The following is a 22,163-nucleotide window of genomic DNA, read 5'->3' on the forward strand; positions in this document are numbered from 1 at the left end:
AAATAAATTAAGATAGGCACCACCTTAGGCCTAAGTCATCAAGCGACTTTTAAAGCCATTAATTCAGGTGGCCGGGTTACAATGCGTAGGAGAGTGGTGGAAAGCCAACGCAGTAGGAGTTTCCACCCAGTGCCTCAAGCTAGGATCGAACCCGGCTCCTCTTGCTAGGAGGCGAAAGTGCTAACCACTCCGCCGCCCCCTAAATAAACTGATTAATTAATCACTAGTCAGGCTGACTACAAAAACAAATATCCTTATGTCCAACCCTTTTCGTACTACGCTTGTTTTTACCTAGCGACAAATTAAATGTTAAACCTGTTTTAAAGTAAGCTCCTTCCCCCTCCTAAATAACAATCAAATCATTCTGCTTAAAGGGAATATAATCTGCAAAGCAATTTTTATGGAAGACCCCCTCAATCCTGCAAATTCCCCTGTACAGTGGCGCCAAAGGCAAGAGCGGCCGGAGCTGCAAACGTTCCCTTTAAACTGACGTATTACGCATAGATTAATCAAACGTTTGATTAATCCGTGTATTACCACTCTACTCTACTACTACCCCCCCCCCCCCCTCCCCGTATCGTGCTCGTGGGAAACTTATCCCCAAATATAAATAAATGCATTCCTAGCCTGATTCGGAACGGAGGTCGAAACAATCAAATGGCAGAAAAACCCTTTGACCAAGGCTTAAGTTCATCGGCCACCGAAAGAATTATAACGCGTAATTCGCGTGGAAACCTGCGGGTTTGTGTCTACGAATTTCGTAAAGGGACAAAAAACCACACAATGCGAGCACTCAGGTGTACCGAGCAACAAAAAAGGGATTTTAACTCGAATTGAAAGTTATCGAACTATAAAGCCACGTACCAAAAAAAACAAGTTAATTAAACCCAAAACCGTTTCCGGAGGATGAACGATTGTGGTATACTCTTTCCAAAAAAAAAATTTTTAATTCCTTTTGATTTCTATCGCTGTGATGATTGAGATAGACCCATTTACGGAGCGTTTACAGCGAAATACACATTTAGAGGTTTCATTTTATTTATGCTAGATGGCAGCAATTTCACTTTTTTTTTGTGGCGGGAAAGGGAATACATACTTCTAACACTCACAAGGAGACGACCCGAGGTGTAACGCACCGATTTAGTTCAAACTCGGGGGATTGGTAGACCTTCGTGTATCATGAAAAATCCTAAAGGGAATTTATTCAATGGGCAACCGTTTTGCCATGGCAGCGAAAAATGTTTTTGACAACACAAAAAAATTAAATTTTCCCATTGAAAATAACATGGGATTTTGACTTCAAATTGATCAAAAGTTGATCAGTTTTTATGTTTTTTTTTGTCAATTTTTATCTATTTTTTCAATTTTTGGCATTTTCGAAATTTTGTTAAATCGGTCAGAATCCCATGTTATTTTCAATGAGAAAATTTAATTTTTTTGTGTTGTCAAAAACATTTTTCGTTGCCATGGCAAAACGGTTGCCCATTGAATAAATTCCCCTTAGGATTTTTCAAGTTACACGAAGGTCTACCAATCCCCCGAATTTGGAACTAAATCGGTGCGTTACACCTCGGGTCGTGAAGAATAACTGGTACTAATTTTTCTAATATCTCTAACTGGGAGAGCTAATTTTTCCTAAACAAATTTTTCAGTCGGTTTGTTCTTCCAAAACAAACTAAAATGAAGATAACGGTTTTTACTAATTTCCAAAAATATTTTATTGTTAATAAATTTCGTCGGACTCTCTCTTCGGAGTCCTAGGTCCAAGTGCCCTTATTCTGCCTTCCACGTTACCAGTACGATTCGGTTTTTGCAGGTGGGCATTACAACAAATTGGGAAATACCCTTTTAACGGATTGGGGTTTTTCCAAGATTCTACAGAGGAAACGAGCCAACCTGTCAATCTAACTTTATTGTAGTAGCCAGCCCGGCTCCTCTATTTCCGTTCGCTAAATTTGTCTTTTTTATTTCGTTCCCAGAAGTAAATGAATTCCCATAAGTAATTTTACATATATACACTTTGTTTTCTTGAAATATTTTTCAACAGGTCGTTCCTTGTCAGTGCAAAGAATATAAAGCCCCAGGAATAGAAGGATTGGTATTATTGGCCGCGTGTTTTGGCCGAGCAAAGCAAAGAGGCGCAAAACTTCCACTAGACGGAGCTACACCTTCCATTCCTGGGGCTTTATATTCTTTGGTCAGTGCCGCATTAATCCATGGCAGGGCCCCTACTGTAACCGGGTCCATCCGGACAAAATTTAATTTAATTTTTTTCAAGTTTAGGTCGGACAAAATGTAATTTAATTTTTCCGGGTCGGGCCAAATATTTTTTCAGCCCGACTCGTCTCAAGCTTCTTTGGGCCCCTCGACATCCACTTGCCTCTAGTGGTACATAAATAAAAATAATAGTCAGCTAAGCTAATACCCAAGACATTTAGCAATTTTAAAAAATTAAAGCCATTAATAAAATATTAATCAGCTAGGCCTAAATCATCAAGCGACTTTTAAAGCCATTAATTCAGGTGGCAGGGTTACAACGCGTGGGAGGGTGGTGGTTCATGCCACGCGAGCCAACAGCTCCCTACACTCACTTTAAGTGTTAACCTCAAGTTTTTACGGGCAGGGGAAACCGAAGAGCTCGGGTAAAACCCTTTTAACCAGTGGGGAGAAAACTTGCAAACTCAGCGCGGAATGAGTGGTTCCGAGTTTTCAGCCAGGGCGAAGCTAGGAATCGGTCAAAATCCCATGTTATTTTCAATGCGAAAATTTCCATTTAATGTAGTCAAAAACATTTTTCGTGAAGGTCTACCAATCCCCCGAGTTTTAAAAAAAATCGGTGGGGTACACTTCGGGATGTCTCCTTGTTAGTACGTTTAAAAATAAGTACTTACTTTAAAAACAACAATATATATAAAAACTGTGAATAAATATTCCAGGATATTTATTACGCCGACCACGTGTATTATTTTTGAAAACTGCCCCCAAAAAATTTGCCCCCAAAATGACGTGGGTCCGCGATCACCCGTTCTTCCCAATAGGGGGCAATAGTGGTCGGGTGTTAGCGCTGTTGGACGGGTTTTTCGCATAGAGTCATGTCCTGGATTTATCATTATTGGGCCCATGCTCCAACAACGCCATAGATGGCGCCACACGACGCTAGGGAGCTTTCCCGCTTCTATTTTATAACGGCGCGCAATGCACGCTCGGTTGCACGATCCAATTAACACGTGACACAGAGCGTGTCTAGCGCGGTTATTAAATAGAAGCGGATAAGCTCCCTAGCATCGTGTGGCGCCATCTACAGCGTAGTCGGAATACAACTTTATATTTAGACATTTTACCCGGAAACCTTCTGAAGATTTTCGTTAATCCCGAGCGTGACTTTAGTTAAACGAACCAGGCTCGAGGATGGTATCATCTAGGAGCAACAAACACAGCACCCCACACAAGGAGAACGCAACCCGTCAAAAGTCGTGTATTTTCTTGTGTACATCTTTCATTGGTTAGACGGTTTAGCGCCTGCTGGCGTCGGAAGGGGAAAATTCGGAAATTGTTCAGCGTAGCGTAAAGGTTCATCCAATGAAATTTGTATACAACCCTTCGTTAGCGTGTGAAAAGGCTAGCTGCGTTCTCCTTGTGTTTGTTGCTCCTAGGTATCATGGTCTAATAAAAAAAATTATTGCACTTTTACTAACTTCTATCATTACGAAAAGGGAAAACTTAGTTATTCCATCATCACCTTAGCGACCAACTTTAAAATACTTAATATGTCAAGCTGCATTAATGGCTCGACCCAAATTAGTCGAAGCAGTCTTACGTTTTCATAAACGCGTCGCCTCAATGCCTAATGAATGTGACAAGGCCTAGCCACTAAACCACCTTTTTAATTTCCTATTTAATCCATTAAGAGCGCGGCTAATTATACTTCCGCGTAGAATTCCCACATCTCTCTGGTCTGCCGGCTTGGCCCGGCGCGAAGTATTATAACTACACTTTTGACAAATCGCTTTCGAATGTCGCCTACGCTCCCCGGCAAGTGGCGCCACGCGCCTAGTACACCACCCACCGGGTCGGCTAAAAATATTAATTCCCGCATTCCATATTCTAGGGAATCCAGTGTACGATGACGACCTACCATTTGTCAGGGCTGTCCTGGAAAGACTTACGCTCCATTTTCTGGTTGTCTTGATAGCGTCTCTTCAGGTTTTCGCATACTTTTCGCAAATTCGGAAAATTGCGTTTGGAATATTTTATCGTTTTAAAACTAAAATGTTTTTATGCTCATTTACGATAATTGGGTCTAGTAGCTTTTAAAATAAACAGATTTTAATTTTAAGCGTTTTAGTTAGATCTTGGACTATAAGCCCTTCAATAAAACATCTTCAAGAAAATCGCCAAGAAGTAATATTTCCGAGATCCAGGACCTGCAAGTTACTGTGTTATAGTGCTTTGCTGAAGTAATGGAAACTTTTCACCTGTACGGTATGCAATAAGTGTTTCCTTTTAACCAGATAGCTTTTTTTTGACATATTAAGGCTTAGCAAAAACACGACGTTCTGTTTATAGCTATTTTACAGGTGAACCGTTTCCATTATTTTAACAAGAACCAAATAAACAGTAACTTGCTTAAGCTTCACTGTGACTAAAGTAACAATCATACTACAGCTAAAAACTAAGTTTTAGCTTCCCTGTGACTAAAGCCACAATCATACTACAGCTAAAAACAAAGTTTAAGCTTCCCTGTGACTAAATCCACAATCAAACTACAGCTAAAAACTAAATTTAAGCTTCCCTGTGACTAAATCCACAATCATACTACAGCTAAAAACTAAGTTTAAGCTTCCCTGTGACTAAAGCCACAATCATACTACAGCTAAAAACCCAGTTTAAGCTTCCCTGTGACTAAAGCCACAATCATACTACAGCTAAAAACTAAGTTTAAGCTTCCCTGTGACTAAAGCCACAATCATACTACAGCTAAAAACCAAGTTTAAGCTTCCCTGTGACTAAAGCCACAATCATACTACAGCTAAAAACTAAGTTTAAGCTTCCCTGTGACTAAAGCCACAATCATACTACAGCTAAAAACCCAGTTTAAGCTTCCCTGTGACTAAAGCCACAATCATACTACAGCTAAAAACTAAGTTTAAGCTTCCCTGTGACTAAAGCCACAATCATACTACAGCTAAAAACCCAGTTTAAGCTTCCCTGTGACTAAAGCCACAATCATACTACAGCTAAAAACTAAGTTTAAGCTTACCTGTGACTAAATCCACAATCAAACTACAGCTAAAAACTAAATTTAAGCTTCCCTGTGACTAAATCCACAATCATACTACAGCTAAAAACTAAGTTTAAGCTTCCCTGTGACTAAAGCCACAATCATACTACAGCTAAAAACCCAGTTTAAGCTTCCCTGTGACTAAAGCCACAATCATACTACAGCTAAAAACTAAGTTTAAGCTTCCCTGTGACTAAAGCCACAATCATACTACAGCTAAAAACCAAGTTTAAGCTTCCCTGTGACTAAAGCCACAATCATACTACAGCTAAAAACTAAGTTTAAGCTTCCCTGTGACTAAAGCCACAATCATACTACAGCTAAAAACCCAGTTTAAGCTTCCCTGTGACTAAAGCCACAATCATACTACAGCTAAAAACTAAGTTTAAGCTTACCTGTGACTAAAGCCACAATCATACTACAGCTAAAAACTAAGTTTAAGCTTCCCGGTGACTAAAGCCACAATCATATTACAGCTAAAAACCAAGTTTAAGCTTCCCTGTGACTTAAGCCACAATCATACTACAGCTAAAAACTAAGTTTAAGCTTCCCGGTGACTAAAGCCACAGTCATATTACAGCTAAAAACCAAGTTTAAGCTTCCCTGTGACTTAAGCCACAATCATACTACAGCTAAAAACTAAGTTTAAGCTTCCCTGTGACTAAAGCCACAATCATACTACAGCTAAAAACCCAGTTTAAGCTTCCCTGTGACTAAAGCCACAATCATACTACAGCTAAAAACTAAGTTTAAGCTTCCCTGTGACTTAAGCCACAATCATACTACAGCTAAAAACTAAGTTTAAGCTTCCCGGTGACTAAAGCCACAATCATATTACAGCTAAAAACCAAGTTTAAGCTTCCCTGTGACTTAAGCCACAATCATACTACAGCTAAAAACTAAGTTTAAGCTTCCCTGTGACTAAAGCCACAATCATACTACAGCTAAAAACCCAGTTTAAGCTTCCCTGTGACTAATGCCACAATCATACTACAGCTAAAAACCCAGTTTAAGCTTCCCTGTGACTAAAGCCACAATCATACTACAGCTAAAAACTAAGTTTAAAGTTTAAGCCACGGTATGAAAGCCAGTTTTGATCAGAAACTGTCCATGACAATTAATTTGAAGCTATAGTGTGAACGCGGCTTAAAGTAGAATCTAAGCCCAGGCTTAATTATTGTTCGTCTGCTAAACTTGGAAAACTCGGCGTAGATCTACGAGCGGTGGGAAATGACATAGCTTGGCGGGAGGTGAAATAGAATTGATTGCAACGACAATTTTTGCGGAGGGCTGAGGAAATACCTTGGACCAGGTCCAACAACTATCTCCGGCGAGCTCCACTGGCCCAGAAAATTGAAATTATTTTCATAGGATCCTAGACTGGTATGTTTAAGCCGCCCAGACGCCCAGGATACGTAATGAGTTCCGCTCAACTATTCCCGTAGCCTTTGTATTTGGAACTAGGCCAAGGCAGTTTGTTTGCGTGGTTTTTTACAACGCGTTTGCAAAAGGGGTTAGGTCTGTACTCGTAGATTGGTTATGATACGTGTGCAGAAGGTATTTTGTCATACGAAGAAAAAATAGCGCCGTTTTGCAATTATCCATTCCGTATTAAAATAGAGAGGTTAAGCAGGACGCTCTAGAAGTTAAAACGACAACGTCGAGAGTATCTAGACGTTCGTAAAATTAATTTATTTAAAATCGGTTGAGCGTGCTTTCACTTTGACTGCTCTAGAGTGCTTTCATTTTGACTGCTCTGGAGTGCTTTCACTTTGACCTCTCTAGAGTGCTTTAACTTTGACTGCTATAGAGTGCTTTAACTTTGACTGCTATAGAGTGCTTTCCCTTTGACTGCTCTAGAGTGCTTTCATTTTGACTGCTCTAGAAAGCTTTCATTTTGACTGCTCTAGAGTGTTTTCATTTTGACTGCTATAGAGTGCTTTCACTTTGACCGCTCTAGAGTGCTTTCACTATGACTGCTCTAGAGTGCTTTCACTTTGACTGTCATGGCGGCCACTTTTAAGACTACAGCTGTGACGTTACAATTTTTCAAAATCGTATCAGCACAGTTATAGTTACAATAGAATTTTAACACATTTTAGAAATACTTGCTAAACCCGGGTACATGACGAAAATAAAACAATGATTAACCAATACTAAAACGCACCATATGCAGGGCTTTGAACATTGTCTAAAGACAAACATTTGTTTTCGTATACCCGGTTTTATTTTACATGTGTCTCCAATTTTACGGAGGATTTCGCCTTTAATATACAAGGCTTAGGAGCATTTCAATTTAAACCAGTATTTACGATTGCTAAAACGCACGTTTTTAGAAAATGAACACAATCCCATAATTATTACACAATTTGTAATAATATTCCGAATTTATTTTTAAACGCTATAAATATTAAAGGGAATATAACCTCCGGTATTTGGTGTGGAAAACCAACGTTTGCAGCTCTGACCACTCTGGCCTTTGGCTTTAAAAATGTTTGGCACCACTGTACAGGGAAATTTGAAAAATTGAAGGGGTCTTCCATAAAGATTGTTTTGCAGGTTATATTCCCTTTAAACTAACAAGGAGACATCCCGATGTGTTTCTCCCCGATTTTGTTCAAACTCGGGGGTTGGGTAGACCTTCATGTACCTTGAAAGCTCCGAAAGCGAAAATTTCATTGGTCATTCATTTGGCCATGGCAACCAAAAATGTTTATCACAACTCGAATTTTAACTTTCTCTACGTAAAATAGCATGGCGATATCACGGATTGTATTTAATTGATTTAATCCAATTTTATTGATATCTTCCAGTTTTATCGATTTTACCCAATTGTTGAGAAATGAATTAGAAATATTGAAAATTGGAAATACTATTTATTTCAAATAAAAAATGCCGAATATAATATTCTGCATTTTTAATTAGAGCTAGATATAAGCAAATGGGGGATCTTAAAATTCATTTTGCGCGTGAAAATACGCCGCCATGTTAGGGTATAAAAGCCGGTAAATATTAAGTCTGCTATACCTCACAATGTAAAGGTACTGTCACGCGCAATTTTAGCATTTTTTAATTAGTAGTTTTAACCAGTTTTAACCACCGGTTACAACCGGTTTTAAACATACTGGATTTTTTAATTTTAAAAAAGCCGTTTTATTTATAATTTCGTTCCATAAGTATGTCCACAATTAAACGAGTCTAAGGTGCGAAGCATCACCAAGCTCTTGCGAGGTAGAGTCTACAATTATCAATTTACTAAAATGCCTAAATCTGTGTGTCGTGATTGGTCCGTGCATGTTACCATGGAGGAAACGCAAAATATATTTAACGCATTATCAGTTCACCTTGTAATATGCCTAAACCTACTGACATTGAGAGTGTAAAATGCTAATAGCTATCTAGTTTTCGATGGTAACCACTAATCAGGGAAAACTGGACTATGACGCCCCACTTTAATTATATATAAATTAAGATATAAATTATATATAAAATACGATATAAATTATATATAAAATAAGATATAAATAAATTATATATAAAATAAGATATAAATAAATTATATATAAAATAAGATATAAATAAATTATATATAAAATAAGATATAAATTATATATAAAATAAGATATAAATTATATATAAAATAAGATATAAATTATATATAAAATAAGATATAAATTATATATAAAATAAGATATAAATAAATTATATATAAAATAAGATATAAATAAATTATATATAAAATAAGATATAAATAAATTATATATAAAATAAGATATAAATAAATTATATATAAAATAAGATATAAATAAATTATATATAAAATAAGATATAAATTATATATAAAATAAGATATCAATTATATATAAAATAAGATATCAATTATATATAAAATAAGGTATCAATTATATATAAAATAAGATATAAATTATATATAAAATAAGGTATCAATTATATATAAAATAAGATATAAATTATGTATAAAATAAAAACAATTAAATAAAATGACCGAAATGTAATTTTTATATAAAATATAAAGTATTTATAAAAATAATACATTTATAATCATCAATTAAAAAGATACTAAATAAAGTTTCGTATTCCTTTCAAAAGATGGCGCTCTAGACCTAAAATCAAGATGGGGCCTAAAATGGCTGAGCTTTTTTAGAGTTATTGAACCTAGCCCAGTATAACAGCTATAAGCTGCATTTCTAGGTTCTTCCTTAGGTAAATTCGTACTTGATGATGAGGTATAGAGCGCGTATTTGGGCTTAATAACTTGTTAGTCCGAACTGCATCAAAAATGAGTAGTCATTGTAGAAATTGCTGTCTGTAAATAATCAACACGCTGAAGATAGAGAACTGACACACTTTTATAATAGTAGAGTAGGGCAAGACGTTTAGAATTGCAAACCACAGCGTATTGTGATTTCTTGTCCATGAAAATTCGTAGCTTGCTCGTGGGTGTGGTTTGTGTTAGTTGCCATGGCAACCCGTATAGGTCGGCCATAACATTAAGACGCCCATGGTGGTCAAGTGATTATTTCGAAGGATCGTGGGTTGTTTTTGCCGTTTCAAGGCGGGGCTTAGTTATGACGACGCTACGAGCAAGCACACAATTGGTAGTGTTCATCTGACGTCACCATCTTTACAGTTTAGGGCCAGTTTCATTTTCCTTTCCCCCATCACTACCGGGCCGCCTTTGAAACACTCGCCGCCATCTTGGTTAAAGCAAGGAATCTACAGATCCATGCACAAAATGTTTACAGGAAAACAAATAATTAGAGCAAAGCCCTTAGAGGTTAACTTTTTATGATTTTATTTATACTAGATGGCGCCTATTTAATTTTTTTTAGGGGAATGATATTTATTACAAAACACCAAGAATGTATTTATTTATACTCAGGGAGAATGAATATGTTGAGATTATTTTTAGCGTTTCTCTAATTCCAGCCGTTGGGGCCCCCGGTATGCTCCTCCGCTTTAATAAAATCAAATAATACTGCAATCTCATTGGTTCTTGAAAATTACGTTTTTCGACGCGATTAACGCTGCTGCGAGGACGCCTCCTTCCCCCCCCCCCCCTCCCTCAGCGTGACGGGGTTAGGGCCCCAACGTGTCCGTCGATAGTCTCGACATATTCATTCTCCCTGAGTATAAATAAATACATTCTTGAAAACACCTAATGACACTATTTTAGGCGATGTTTCATTTAAAAATGTAAAAAATATAAAAATAATGTTGTGAATATTTCTACGTTTTAGATGGTTGTCGCCATCTGGTGGTGACTTGGAGTATTTAAAAATCGACCTTTAACATGCCCTCCCCCCTGGAATCGGTTTTCTATTAAAGTAATACAAAATACGTCAAAGTAACCAGTCAAACAAACCCCATAGAAATCCAAGCTCTCTCCACTCCATCAAACAAACCTCCAAAAGCCAACAGCCAACAATACAAACACACCGTTTAAAAACAATCGACCAAAGCTGCCCCGTAGGCTACGTCTGATAAAAGTGAACACAGAAATCCCTTTACACCGCCTACAAAATATCTATACATCATTTCAAGTCCAAATGGTGCCGTAGTGTGGGTGGGTGGAGAGCTGTCTATAGTTTCTTTGAATCAGGGAAAAGGGTGGGATGCGAGGAGACAAAGGCAAAGCTACTGAGCTATAAGCGGTTCAAAAGAATCCTCTCTGACTTTTGGAGAAACTTTCCCGCCAAATCCTCCAACAAAGGAGCTTTTTCCTCGTATAACTCAAGCCGCGTACCTGAGGCGGCAACTTGGGTATAAATCCCCGCAGCACCAGCCAGATATTCCCTTTCTTGTCAATGGCTATTGTAACTCAGCGCTGGAAATGGGTGAAAGTTCTACTCAGTTCCTAGTTGCGATGGAACGAGCTAAGCCTCGGTTTTTGGAACTTCTCGCTATGATTTTGGCAGCGCGGTCGAAGCCTGGAAGCCTCGTTTCGGGAAGTTTCGGGTGACGGTGGATTGTCTGTTTACGCCAAGGCTTAAAGGCCTATCTAAAATTGCCCGGGGGAACGCGAAAGTAATGGTGGATTGTACCTACCGTTTCGCGTTCGTTTTAGCTTAAGGTTTAAGAGCCACTGTAAACGCTACGAAAACCTTTACGTAACTAACACGTAGGCGAAGTCATTTTCATTTCTAAAGTGATATTTTACGGATTTTAGAGCTATGCTTGTTTTGTGTCTTCGCCAAGGCTTAAGGATATAACTGAAGAGTTTTCAATGTTTAAAATTATGAATATAATTGAGAATTATCAGCGATGTAATTGAAGGGTTTCGGAGGGGTCGGACACTTGCCATTATTTTGTACGGGATTTTGGCGATTTTATCATTACTTTTTGAACTGATTTTGCGATTTCAATGTTAATTTACCATAGAGAGAGTTAAAAGATTTTGCGATTTTAGACAAAGTGTACGGGATTTTGGTAAATGTCCGACCCCTCGAGGATTTCCAATGTTTAAAAGTATGAAAATAATTGTGGATTATCAGCGATATTATCGTAATAATATCAACATCAATCTAGTGTTTAAAGTTTTAACGCCTTCATAGTTACAAATTTATCTCGCGTTCACCAGTGGCGTAACTCCTAATGTGATGCATTTGGGGTCCGCGTTATTTATAAGGACCCCACAAGATCGGCCGTTTGCCAAGACGGATGCATTGGGCCCAATTTTTCTAGCTACGCGATATGGGTTCACCAAGGCTTAAACACCAAAGTAAAACTGCTTTTAACACAATTATAATCGACTTACATATAAAAACATAAAGCTTAATTAGGGTTAAGTTAATTACAAACAACACTTACATTGTTTTGCAATTAAAAATTTTGCTATCTTTGCGTCTAGACCAAGGCTTCATTACAACAGTAAAAGAAAATGCATTAATATACGCGTGCGCGAAGAACTAGGCACACCTAGGTTAATTCTGTGTCGTGTTTTTCGAGCTTACGCAGATATAGTTTTGCATTTTCTCACCGCTAGAGTTTTAGCTGAACCGGAATAACCCAGTACGTTTATTAAAGGGCTACAGAATCTTTTGAATTTCGGAAATAGGGTTTCAAATATGCAAAATTGTCATTCGTCGGATCAGCAGGGCCACCGCTGCGGGCCCGGGCCCCGTTAAAATATAAATTACGATTGGAGACAGCTATACTTTTTCGGAGAGAAGTATACTTCGTTTGTTCAAACACGGGCCCCTAGGCTGCGAGGGCCCCGGTCATTTGTACCGGCTTCTCCCCTCTTTTGTCGGGCCTTCATATCAGCTATTACGAGGTACCAAAGGGGAGGAGCTATCTGAAATTCATACTTCTATAACAATTTATCTACTTCTTCAGTATTTCTTAAATTTGAGCGAAAAACGCGTGTTACTTGGCTTCAACTTTATCAGCGGGTACGTCACCTGGCACTAACAGGAAGAAAGCTAAGCCTTTGATCTCACTGACAACATTGCCAGATACGGAAACGTTCAGAAAGTGAGCTCTTCTACAAATGTCAATTGATTTTTCTTACCTGCACGTTGAAAAATCGCTTCAATCCACTCTCTTAATACGAGAAGGGAAAAAGAAAAAACCATATAGAAAATAAGATCTCTTACGCCGCGATTTTTCCCGCCTTTTATACTATCGCTAGTTCCAAAGTTCACCGGTAGATGGGGCGCGCGAATGGCCACCGGCGCTTTTTACATTAATACCGCCTCGAAGCTCATGTCATTTTAAAGAATGGAAGAATTTAACGTAAAGACCGAATTTTAGGCTCTTTTTGAAGGGCCTTTTTCGCGTACGAAGCATTTTAATGGATTTCTTTAGATTTTTCTTAGCACTTTCAACGAAGAAATTAATAGATGTGTAAGAAAATATTTTGTTTTGGGCTTAAGACATTTTAGGCCTAGCAAATTGTCTAGACGGAGTATTATGGTAAATAAGAGGATTTTAAAGGTTTTTGCGTCTTTCGGTGAATGTAGGTCACATTCTAGAGGTTATATTTTATGCAAAAAGGTGAATTTAAAAGTATTGGACAAGGGCACTTTCCCGTAGAACAAAATCAATTTTGTTTGACCAACTTTCACGAAAAGAATTTATAGATACGAAATAAAAATAGATTTATAGATATGTCAGGCTTACTCACTTCCAACAATGGTTTTTCTGGGTTGCAAGGCTTGAAATACTTATTTCCATAATAGATAGTTTTCGTTCAAGAAAATTGACTCGTTGTTTGTTGGTCGAAAACGCTTAGCGATAAACTGTTGGAAAGTCGTAAATATTGGCTGCACATTTTTATCGTGTTGGTAAAGCCGGGTACACGACGAAAAGGACGACACGTAGGCCATACGTATTATTGGATTTACTACTGTCCAAACAGAGATTTTATCGTCGTGTGCGCAAATTATCACGTCAAAAGACGGGGATGGAAATTAGCTTTTATTTGACTCGATCTTCTCATCATTTTCATCAGGAAAACGCCCTCCGATTCTGAGAGCTATTTCAATAACTTTGGTTCATTTACTTCTGGTAGTATAGGCTCTTGGATCCCTTCTCAGTATCGGCACCAGGATTTTGATTCTGTTTATGTGGGGTCCCATTTTATATCTTTTAGACCCCTTAAAAGGATTTTGGGGCACCTTTTGCTACAATTATAGTATAGTGGTGCCCTAGAGTAGAGGTCGTGGAGCACGAAAAACACAATAATAAAATGTTTGACCGCCGCAAGTTTTAAAATTCCGATTTTATACTGAACCCTAATCCAAGACGGCACACCACGGTCATTAAACCCACGTAACTCGACTTACGTGGTGTTTGCTTTAATAAGTAATTTAAATTGTACGATGATTTCTGATACCATTAGTGAAAACTGTAATCCTTTATCACATTTATTTGCGACGATATATATTTTTTCAAAACTAGCGTACCTTCATTATCCCCTTCTCTTTCAAATATTTAAATCGATATTTCTCAAAATTCCCGCCATAATGTTACGTGGTTTTTGCTTTCAGTTGACGATTAGCAATTATCTGATATTTCAAGAAATGTGGTTCACTATAGGTTAGGTCAGAAATACATGAACCGAAATTATCAGCGGCCTATTCCTGTAACGCTGGCGGCAAGTTCTCTGTTCCCCCCCTTCTACGCCGCGCTAAAATCATCCCTCTCCTCTTAGAAGTTAACTCCCCCTTCTCCCCCATAAATGTTTGAGTGCTCTACCTCGCGGTTACATTGAGAAACTGTGTCGAAACACGGACTAAATAATTTACTACCAAAAGTATCGTTATTGGTCAGTGTAAAAACTGTTTCCTGTAAATCTTCTAACGTATTTCACATTTAAAATTTTCTATTTCAATTTCCGAAATGGCGCGTAATGATGTTTCTACGCAATGTAATATCTTTTTAATGAATAAGCCGAAAGTTAAACATAAGTCGGTAGTTTGTAACTTAGTTAAAACCGCAGAAAAACCAAAAAAAGTGTCAATTTTAGCGCCTAAGCCTTTGACCAAAACTGCAAATGCGACAACTCAGTGTTATTTATTGCCTTTGAACTTAAACAGCTGGTATAAATTTTTCTCTTACAGTGTCATATAAATTTAATAGATCTGCTACATAATTCTGTACATTTTCTGATGCTAGTAATAATAAGTACTCCTCTTTTCTTTCAGATATAAACGGCCTGGTTAAGTTTTTAAAAAAATCTATTAAGTTCTCAACTTTTTCCATCTGTGCCAACTTACTGTACTAACACTCTTCTATAACTACTGAACACTAAGCCTAGGTTTACAGACGACGTTTCACAATTTTTCAAAAAGAAAAAGAAACATACAAAGACCCTAGATGGCGACTAACTCTACCCGTGATGCTCTAAAATGTTTTCCTCGGGATCGCGGGTGGTTGAAATTTTGGTACCCCCCCCCCCCCCATGGCTCCCCTATTTCACCCTCCCCTGGCGCGCAAAGAAAATGATGTCCGAAAAAAAATCAGTCGCTGATAATTTCGGTTCATGTATTTCTGGTTAGGTATGATGAGAGTAGTTACGATGTCAGTTGGTGGGATTTATATATAAATATATGGATTTTTATATATATATATATTCATAAAGAATGGGGTTACGGTTAGCGCCAATTATACAGTTTCTTTTATTGTTTTTCGTTTTAGTTACAATCATAGATATATATTGTTTCGTCGTCAAATATATACAGGGTGTCTACTAAAAACGATCGAGAGCTAATAATCAAAGACAATTTAAACTCGTACCCTAGATTCGAAATCACTCTCTCGCGCGTTACCCACTTCCCGCTGGAACTCAGAAAAAATTCGCTCCATGGTTTGCGCCTTACCGCAACCGATGGAGCCCGATTTTTCTGAGGTCACGTGCCGGAAAAGGGTAAACGCTTCGTAACAAAACCGTCAATGGGAAAGCTCTCAGTATTCGAATCTAGGGTACGAGTTTAAATTATCTTGGTAATTTGATATTTAATAATAATAATAATAATAATAATAATAATAATCAGCTAGGCTAATACCCAAGGCAGTTCGCATAGCACGCGCAAGGGGTCATTAGATGATACCATAAGTCTATAATATTGTTCCATAAGTTTGTCACTTTGAGGAATATTTTACTGAGAGCTAGTAACGGAGTGACGTCATCACAAGAAGAAATCTCCCCCTAGCGAGGCGCTGTCAAGGGCTACGTGTGACGCGTTAACAAGCGGACGCAAAACTGCGACGAAGCCCGTAATGCAGTCTGTCTTGTGAATAGCTCTCAGTAAAACGTTCCCATGTGAAGAATAGAAAGTGTCACACTTATGTTACAATATTGTACACTTAGGATAATACCAAACTCAATGACCTTGAACTTTGTCGTCAAGGTCATTGAACTATCTCGGGAACCGTAAGGGATAGTTTCGTTTGGCCGACCACAAAATACACGTTACGCCGACTGTCCATTTGGCCGACTGAGAAATCGGACAAATGGACAGTGCATTTGACCGACTGCTCACTTTTCCGACTACTCATTTGACCGACTGCTCATTTGGCCGACTGCTCATTTGGCCGACTGCTCATTTGGCCGACTGCTCATTTGGCCAACTGCTCGTTTGGTTGACTACTCATTTGGCCGACTGCTCATTTGGCCGACTGCTCATTTGGCCGACCACAAAATACACGTTACGCCAACTGTCCATTTGGCCGACTGAGAAATCGGACAAATGGACAGTCGGCCAAATGGACAGTGCATTTGACCGACTGCTCACTTTTCCGACTACTCATTTGACCGACTGCTCATTTGGCCGACTGCTCATTTGGCCGACTGCTCATTTGGCCAACTGCTCGTTTGGCCAACTGCTCGTTTGGTTGACTACTCATTTGGCCGACAGCTCATTTGACCGACTGCTCATTTGGCCGGCCCTAAATGGGTTAGAGTGTGCAACAACTGGTGGCTTTACCGGGGAGTCGGGGTCTGGCTCTTGTAACCCATAAGGGCGGTGGCGCACTGGGAGATGTTAGCTCTGATCAAATGGTCCTATCTCCACCTCCGACTTCGGTCAGGTTTGGGCTGGATACTGAACTTCGGTTCAGGCTAACGGAGAGGGTCCAGGCAAACTGGCCGCCTCGGCGGATTGGGTAGCCTGCTGTGGGGCGGCGGGCCTCCATATGCGGGCACGGCGGTCCTGTTTCCCGGCCTTTTGGAGCCCACCGGGATCTCCGGTGCCGGCTGTGCCGGGTTACTTGGGCCGCTGTGTGCTCGTCGTTCCCCTTTAGGAGCTCTCTCCAAAGGGTTTGTCTCCTTACCTACGTAGGTAGGGTGTCGGCTGGAGTTGCTATAGCATCCATTCTCAATCCCACTGCTGTGCGCGAAATGGGGATTGGTCCACCCATTGCTGCACCTTCTGCTGGGTTGAGTGGTTTGCGTCAAAGGTGCGACCATCAGTAGTAGGGTTCTACTACCCATGCTGGATTTGTCACCTGTCCGGGCTAGGGGGACGCTGGCGTAGGGCACTATGATGATAGGCCTCCGGTGGTATGCTCTTGTTACTAGGTACACCGGGCTATAAATTCTGACACACTGCTCATTTGGCCGACTGCTCATTTGGCATTTGGACGAAACTAGGTGCGTTTGGCTAGGTACTGTCCTCTAGGTCGCGTTTTAGAAGGCCCAGCTTGGTTATAAAGAACGGGATTGGGGGGGCTCCGGTCCGGCCCCCCAGCGCTCGAGCGAAGTGAGTGCGCGGCGCCGTCAGGCGCCAATACTTAGAATACATTGCCCGTTCTATAATTCAACCTAACACTAAAGACATAGAGAAGGACAGGCTATAGTATAAGAGTTGGTGAAATGAGCAGTCATTCAAAAGAGCAGTCGTTCAAATGAGCAGTCGGTCAAAAGAGCAGTCGTTCAAATGAGCAGTCGGCCAAATGAGTAGTCGGACAAATGAGTAGTCGGACAAATGAGCAGTCGGTCAAATGGGCTGCTCATTTGGCCGACCAGAATTTCGGCTAAAAGAGTAGTCGGCCTAATGAGTAGTCGGCCATATGGTCTGTTCATTTGGCCGACCGAAAAGTCGACCAAATGAGCTGTCGGCTAAATGGACATTCGGACATATGAGCAGTCGGCCAAATGAAAAGTCGGTCAAATGAGGAGTCGGCCAAATTCACCCCACCCAGCTGGTTTTTATGTAGCTCATTCGGGTGGGGTGCATTTGGCCGACTCCGCATTTGGCCGACTCCTCATTTGACCGACTTTTCATTTGGCCGACTGCTCATATGTCCGAATGCCCATTTGGCCGACAGCTCATTTGGTCGACTTTTTGGTCGGCCAAATGAGCAGACCATATGGCCGACTACTCATTAGGCCGACTACTCATTTGGCCGACTACTCTTTTAGCTGAAATTCTGGTCGGCCAAATGAGCAGCCCGTTTGACCGACTGCTCATTTGTCCGACTACTCATTTGACCGACTGCTCGTTTGGCCAACTGCTCGTTTGACCGACTGCTCGTTTGGCCGACTGCTCGTTTGGCCGACTACTCATTTGGCCGACTACTCATTTGAACGACTGCTCATTTGACCGACTGCTCATTTAACTGACTCTTATACTATAGCCTGTCCTTATCTATGTCTTTAGTGTTAGGTTGACTTATAGAACGGGCAATGTATTCTAAGTATTGGCGCCTGACGGCGCCGCGCACTCGCTTCGCTCGAGCGCTGGGGGGCCGGACCGGCGCCCCCCCAGCCCCGTTCTTTATAACCAAGCTGGGCCTTCTAAAACGCGACCTAGAGGACAGTACCTAGCCAAACGCACCTAGTATCGTCTAAATGACATATGAGCAGTCGGCGAAATGAGTAGTCGGCCAAATGAGTAGTCGGCCAAACGAGTAGTCGGCCAAACGAGTAGTCGGCCAAACGAGCAGTCGGCCAAACGAGCAGTCGGCCAAACGAGCAGTCGGCCAAACGAGCAGTCGGCTAAATGAGTAGTCGGCTAAATGAGTAGTCGGAAAAATGAGCAGTCGGTCTAATGCACTGTCCATTTGGCCGACTGCCCATTTGGCCGAATTCTCAGTCGGACAAATGGACAGTCGGACAAATGTTCAGTCGGTCAAATGAGCAGTCCATTTGGCCGACTGTCCATATGACCGACTTCTCAGTCGGACAAATGTGCAGTCGGCCAAATGGACAGTCGGCGTAACGTGTATTTTGTGGTCGGCCAAATGAGAAGTCGGCCAAACGAAACTCTCCCGCTCATTCGTCACGAAATACGTAGAAGTTCAGTTCAGTTTATGCTTAAAAACAGGGTGCCTCGTCGAATTTACTCTTACGTCCAGGGCTTTTCGTAGTAAAACGTCATCGATACGTCACCCGTGACGCAGCAGCAACATCAAAACAAGAAGGCCAATGTTACTTTATAGAAAGGCCTATTAGAATGATAAAATGATTTTGTGGCCTTTTAAGAACGGGCCTCGACGACTTTAGCTAAGTCGTACTCCCGTTCAATTACGCTCCTTTTAACCGCTAGATGGCGTTACGATCTCAAAGCTTTAGGAAATTTCCAACGTGTTTAAAATGCAATTTATGTAACTGAAAACAAATCTGAACGGTTGGCAGCAAAAATGCAAATACGGAAGACTTCGTTTGAAGTGTATAAACGGCGTGGGACGAAGAACCCGCCTTATCTGTCGAGAAGATAAAAGTAACGAGGAATGCTAGTTAAATCACTTTTAATTAATGCTTGCCTTCCAACCCTGCTTATCTGCGCGCTGAAAGTCCAAGAATGGACGTATTTCAACTTAAGGAGAATGGTTATCCGAGTGCATCATAGTCTAGTTTCTTTCCAACCACCGCCAAGAATGAGAGTGGAGGGAAGGGAAAAATCTCCCCCTCCCTCAAGTCTGACAACCAATGAGATACCTCGATATTTTTATTACGGGGGGGGGGAAAGAGGGAGCTTACTTTTCGAGCGTAGAGGGGGGGGGGATTTGGAGCTAAAAATCCGCTCGATATGGTCATTCTCCGCAAATTGAACTATATACATTCTTGGTAAGAGTAGAACGGGGAATTTAAGTCTTTGAAAGTTAAAGCTTCGCGTTTTGACCGAGGCGGGGCGCTAGTTTCTAAGTCGACGAGCGTTTAATTTGAAATTCAAAGTTCGAGAAAGTGTAAATAGAAGATGCAGCTAACGAGTGTAGGCGGCGCTGTTTGCTCGCAGTTTCGGAAATGAATGTTTAATTTTGAATCAGGATGTGAGTTAAATTAAATGCTGAGACTTAATGTTATGTAGACATTGAAATTGTAGTTAATATTTCTAAGCGTTTGGATCCATTGGAATTGCAAACTAAAAAGACGAAATTCATTAATTATATTGTATCAAAATGTTTTTAAGAAAATAATTTAAATCGGTTTTTTTTAAATCTTTGATTTATTTCGCGAAATGTATTTCAATAAGTGGATATTTTTGGCCTGTTCTGTGATTTCGGAGTAGGGTGAGAAGAGTACTCCTATGACGTTATTCAGGAATCCATACTTCTACTTGGAATGCTTATGGCGGCAGATTTTCGTCTCGATGTGGCTAACGGTTTTTTTGACGTCACCATGTTAACTTAACAAACAACCGCGTGAGAGGGGAGCGCGCGCAGAGGGGATTTGTTTCTCTAGTAGGCGGGACCAAAGCCGTATATCTTACCATTAGGCGATACGCCAGGACAAGCATTACAAGTAGAGGTATTGATTCCTGTCAGGGAAAACAGAGAATTTGAATCTGAGAATATTGTGGCCACCCTGCGCTGTATTTATCTAAAGAAAACTAATTAAATAATTATAACTTGATTAGGGTACCACGTACAAATTTTTTTCACTAAAATGGCCGTTCTATTCTATATCCATATCTTCACTAGATAAGTATAACGATGGACAGTAAATTAAGAGGACAGGTTTTCGATACCCTTCCACAGTGCATTTAATTTCTCCCCGCGTATCAATCAGCTCGAGCATGGACTAATTAATTAGTCCATGGTCCAGGGTTGCCAGTTCCTGAAACTCAAATTATCGTGCCAGAGCCAAAAAAATTATCGATTTCAGGAAAACATTATCGTACGCCTGAAAACTGGCCGTATATTTGAATTTGGTTTTAAATATTGACGTTAAACTTGTGAAATCAAAATATTTAATAACCCCTAAAGTTCGACCGATTGAAAACTTATGTTTAAAAGTAAGTTTTAACTGGTTTTCAGCCAATTAAAAAAATATCGTACAGTATCGTACGCGCAAGCGGAATTATCGAAAAATGTGTACTATATAGAAAATATCGTACGTCCTAAAAACTAGCTCGAAATTATCGACATGTACGATAATTATCGTACGTCCTAAAAATTAGCTCGAAAATATCGACATGTACGATAATTATCGTACGTCCTAAAAATTAGCTCTAAAATATCGACATGTACAATAATTATCGTACGTCCTAAAAATTAGCTCTACAATATCGACATGTACGATAATTATCGTACGTCCTAAAAATTAGATCGAAATTATCGGCACGTACGATAATTATCGTACGTCCTAAAAATTAGCTCTAAAATATCGACATGTACAATAATTATCGTACGTCCTAAAAATTAGCTCTAAAATATCGACATGTACGATAATTATCGTACGTCCTAAAAATTAGATCGAAATTATCGACACGTACGTCTGGCAACGCTGCGTCTATTTCTAACATCTCAATCGCAAAAAGATACAAAGCGTTGCAAAACCAACATCCGCGGTGAAAAGCGTGAAACCACTACGTTACAAAAACAGTGGAAAAAAGCAAAACACAAGCCGTCAATTCCGAGAAGTCAACCTCGATTTTTATGTCGACATTTTTATCGCCTAAAACATTCCAATTGAGGTTGGGCTTCCGGGTTTTGTGGTCGTTTTCACGGTCTCTCTCTCTCCAGAGAGCTTAACTCCCTTCAAACGGATGACTTAAAAGGCGTAACGGAGAATCGCGCACAATGGGGTAATATTTCTCCAAAATTCCAAGGTTAGCCGCGCTCGCGTGAAGAAAAACTTTGTTTTGATAATAGAATGATAACCAGCCAGTGGCTGGATGTTGATGCCCTTCGAACGGAAGTCCAACCCGCGCCGGAACGAGTAGCCTCATTACCCAATGCATCGACAGGAAAGGAGGAACCTTATTCTCATTAAAGAATTTCGCCATTATTTATTTGTCTCTTTAACTGTGTTATGGGAAATTACTGGCTAATTAACTACTGGTTCGAGGTGGGGAATTGTTTTAGTGTAGTAGTAGTAAAATGCCCGGTTTTATCACTACCATCAGACGTTTATAATATATCTGGTACGACAAAAGTATTTAGATATATATCTGATGTAAGGATTTAGTAA

General features: G+C 39.9%; 1 protein-coding gene across 1 annotated transcript in view; it reads right to left on the reverse strand.

Annotated features, from left to right (window-relative positions):
- LOC149962146 (general transcription factor 3C polypeptide 3) overlaps nucleotides 1-12,840 on the reverse strand; it is a 54,387-nt gene extending 41,547 nt beyond the window's left edge. Inside the window, exon 1 of the mRNA XM_090178835.1 lies at nucleotides 12,816-12,840. The gene's annotated coding sequence lies outside the window, so the exon portion shown is untranslated. The remainder of the gene's footprint in view (nucleotides 1-12,815) is intronic.
- Between the last annotated feature and the right edge of the window lie 9,323 nt (nucleotides 12,841-22,163).

The sequence above is a fragment of the Leiobunum rupestre genome, chromosome 1 (genome assembly GCF_980474605.1).
Source record: "Leiobunum rupestre chromosome 1, qqLeiRupe1.1.hap1, whole genome shotgun sequence".
NCBI lineage: Eukaryota > Metazoa > Arthropoda > Arachnida > Opiliones > Sclerosomatidae > Leiobunum > Leiobunum rupestre.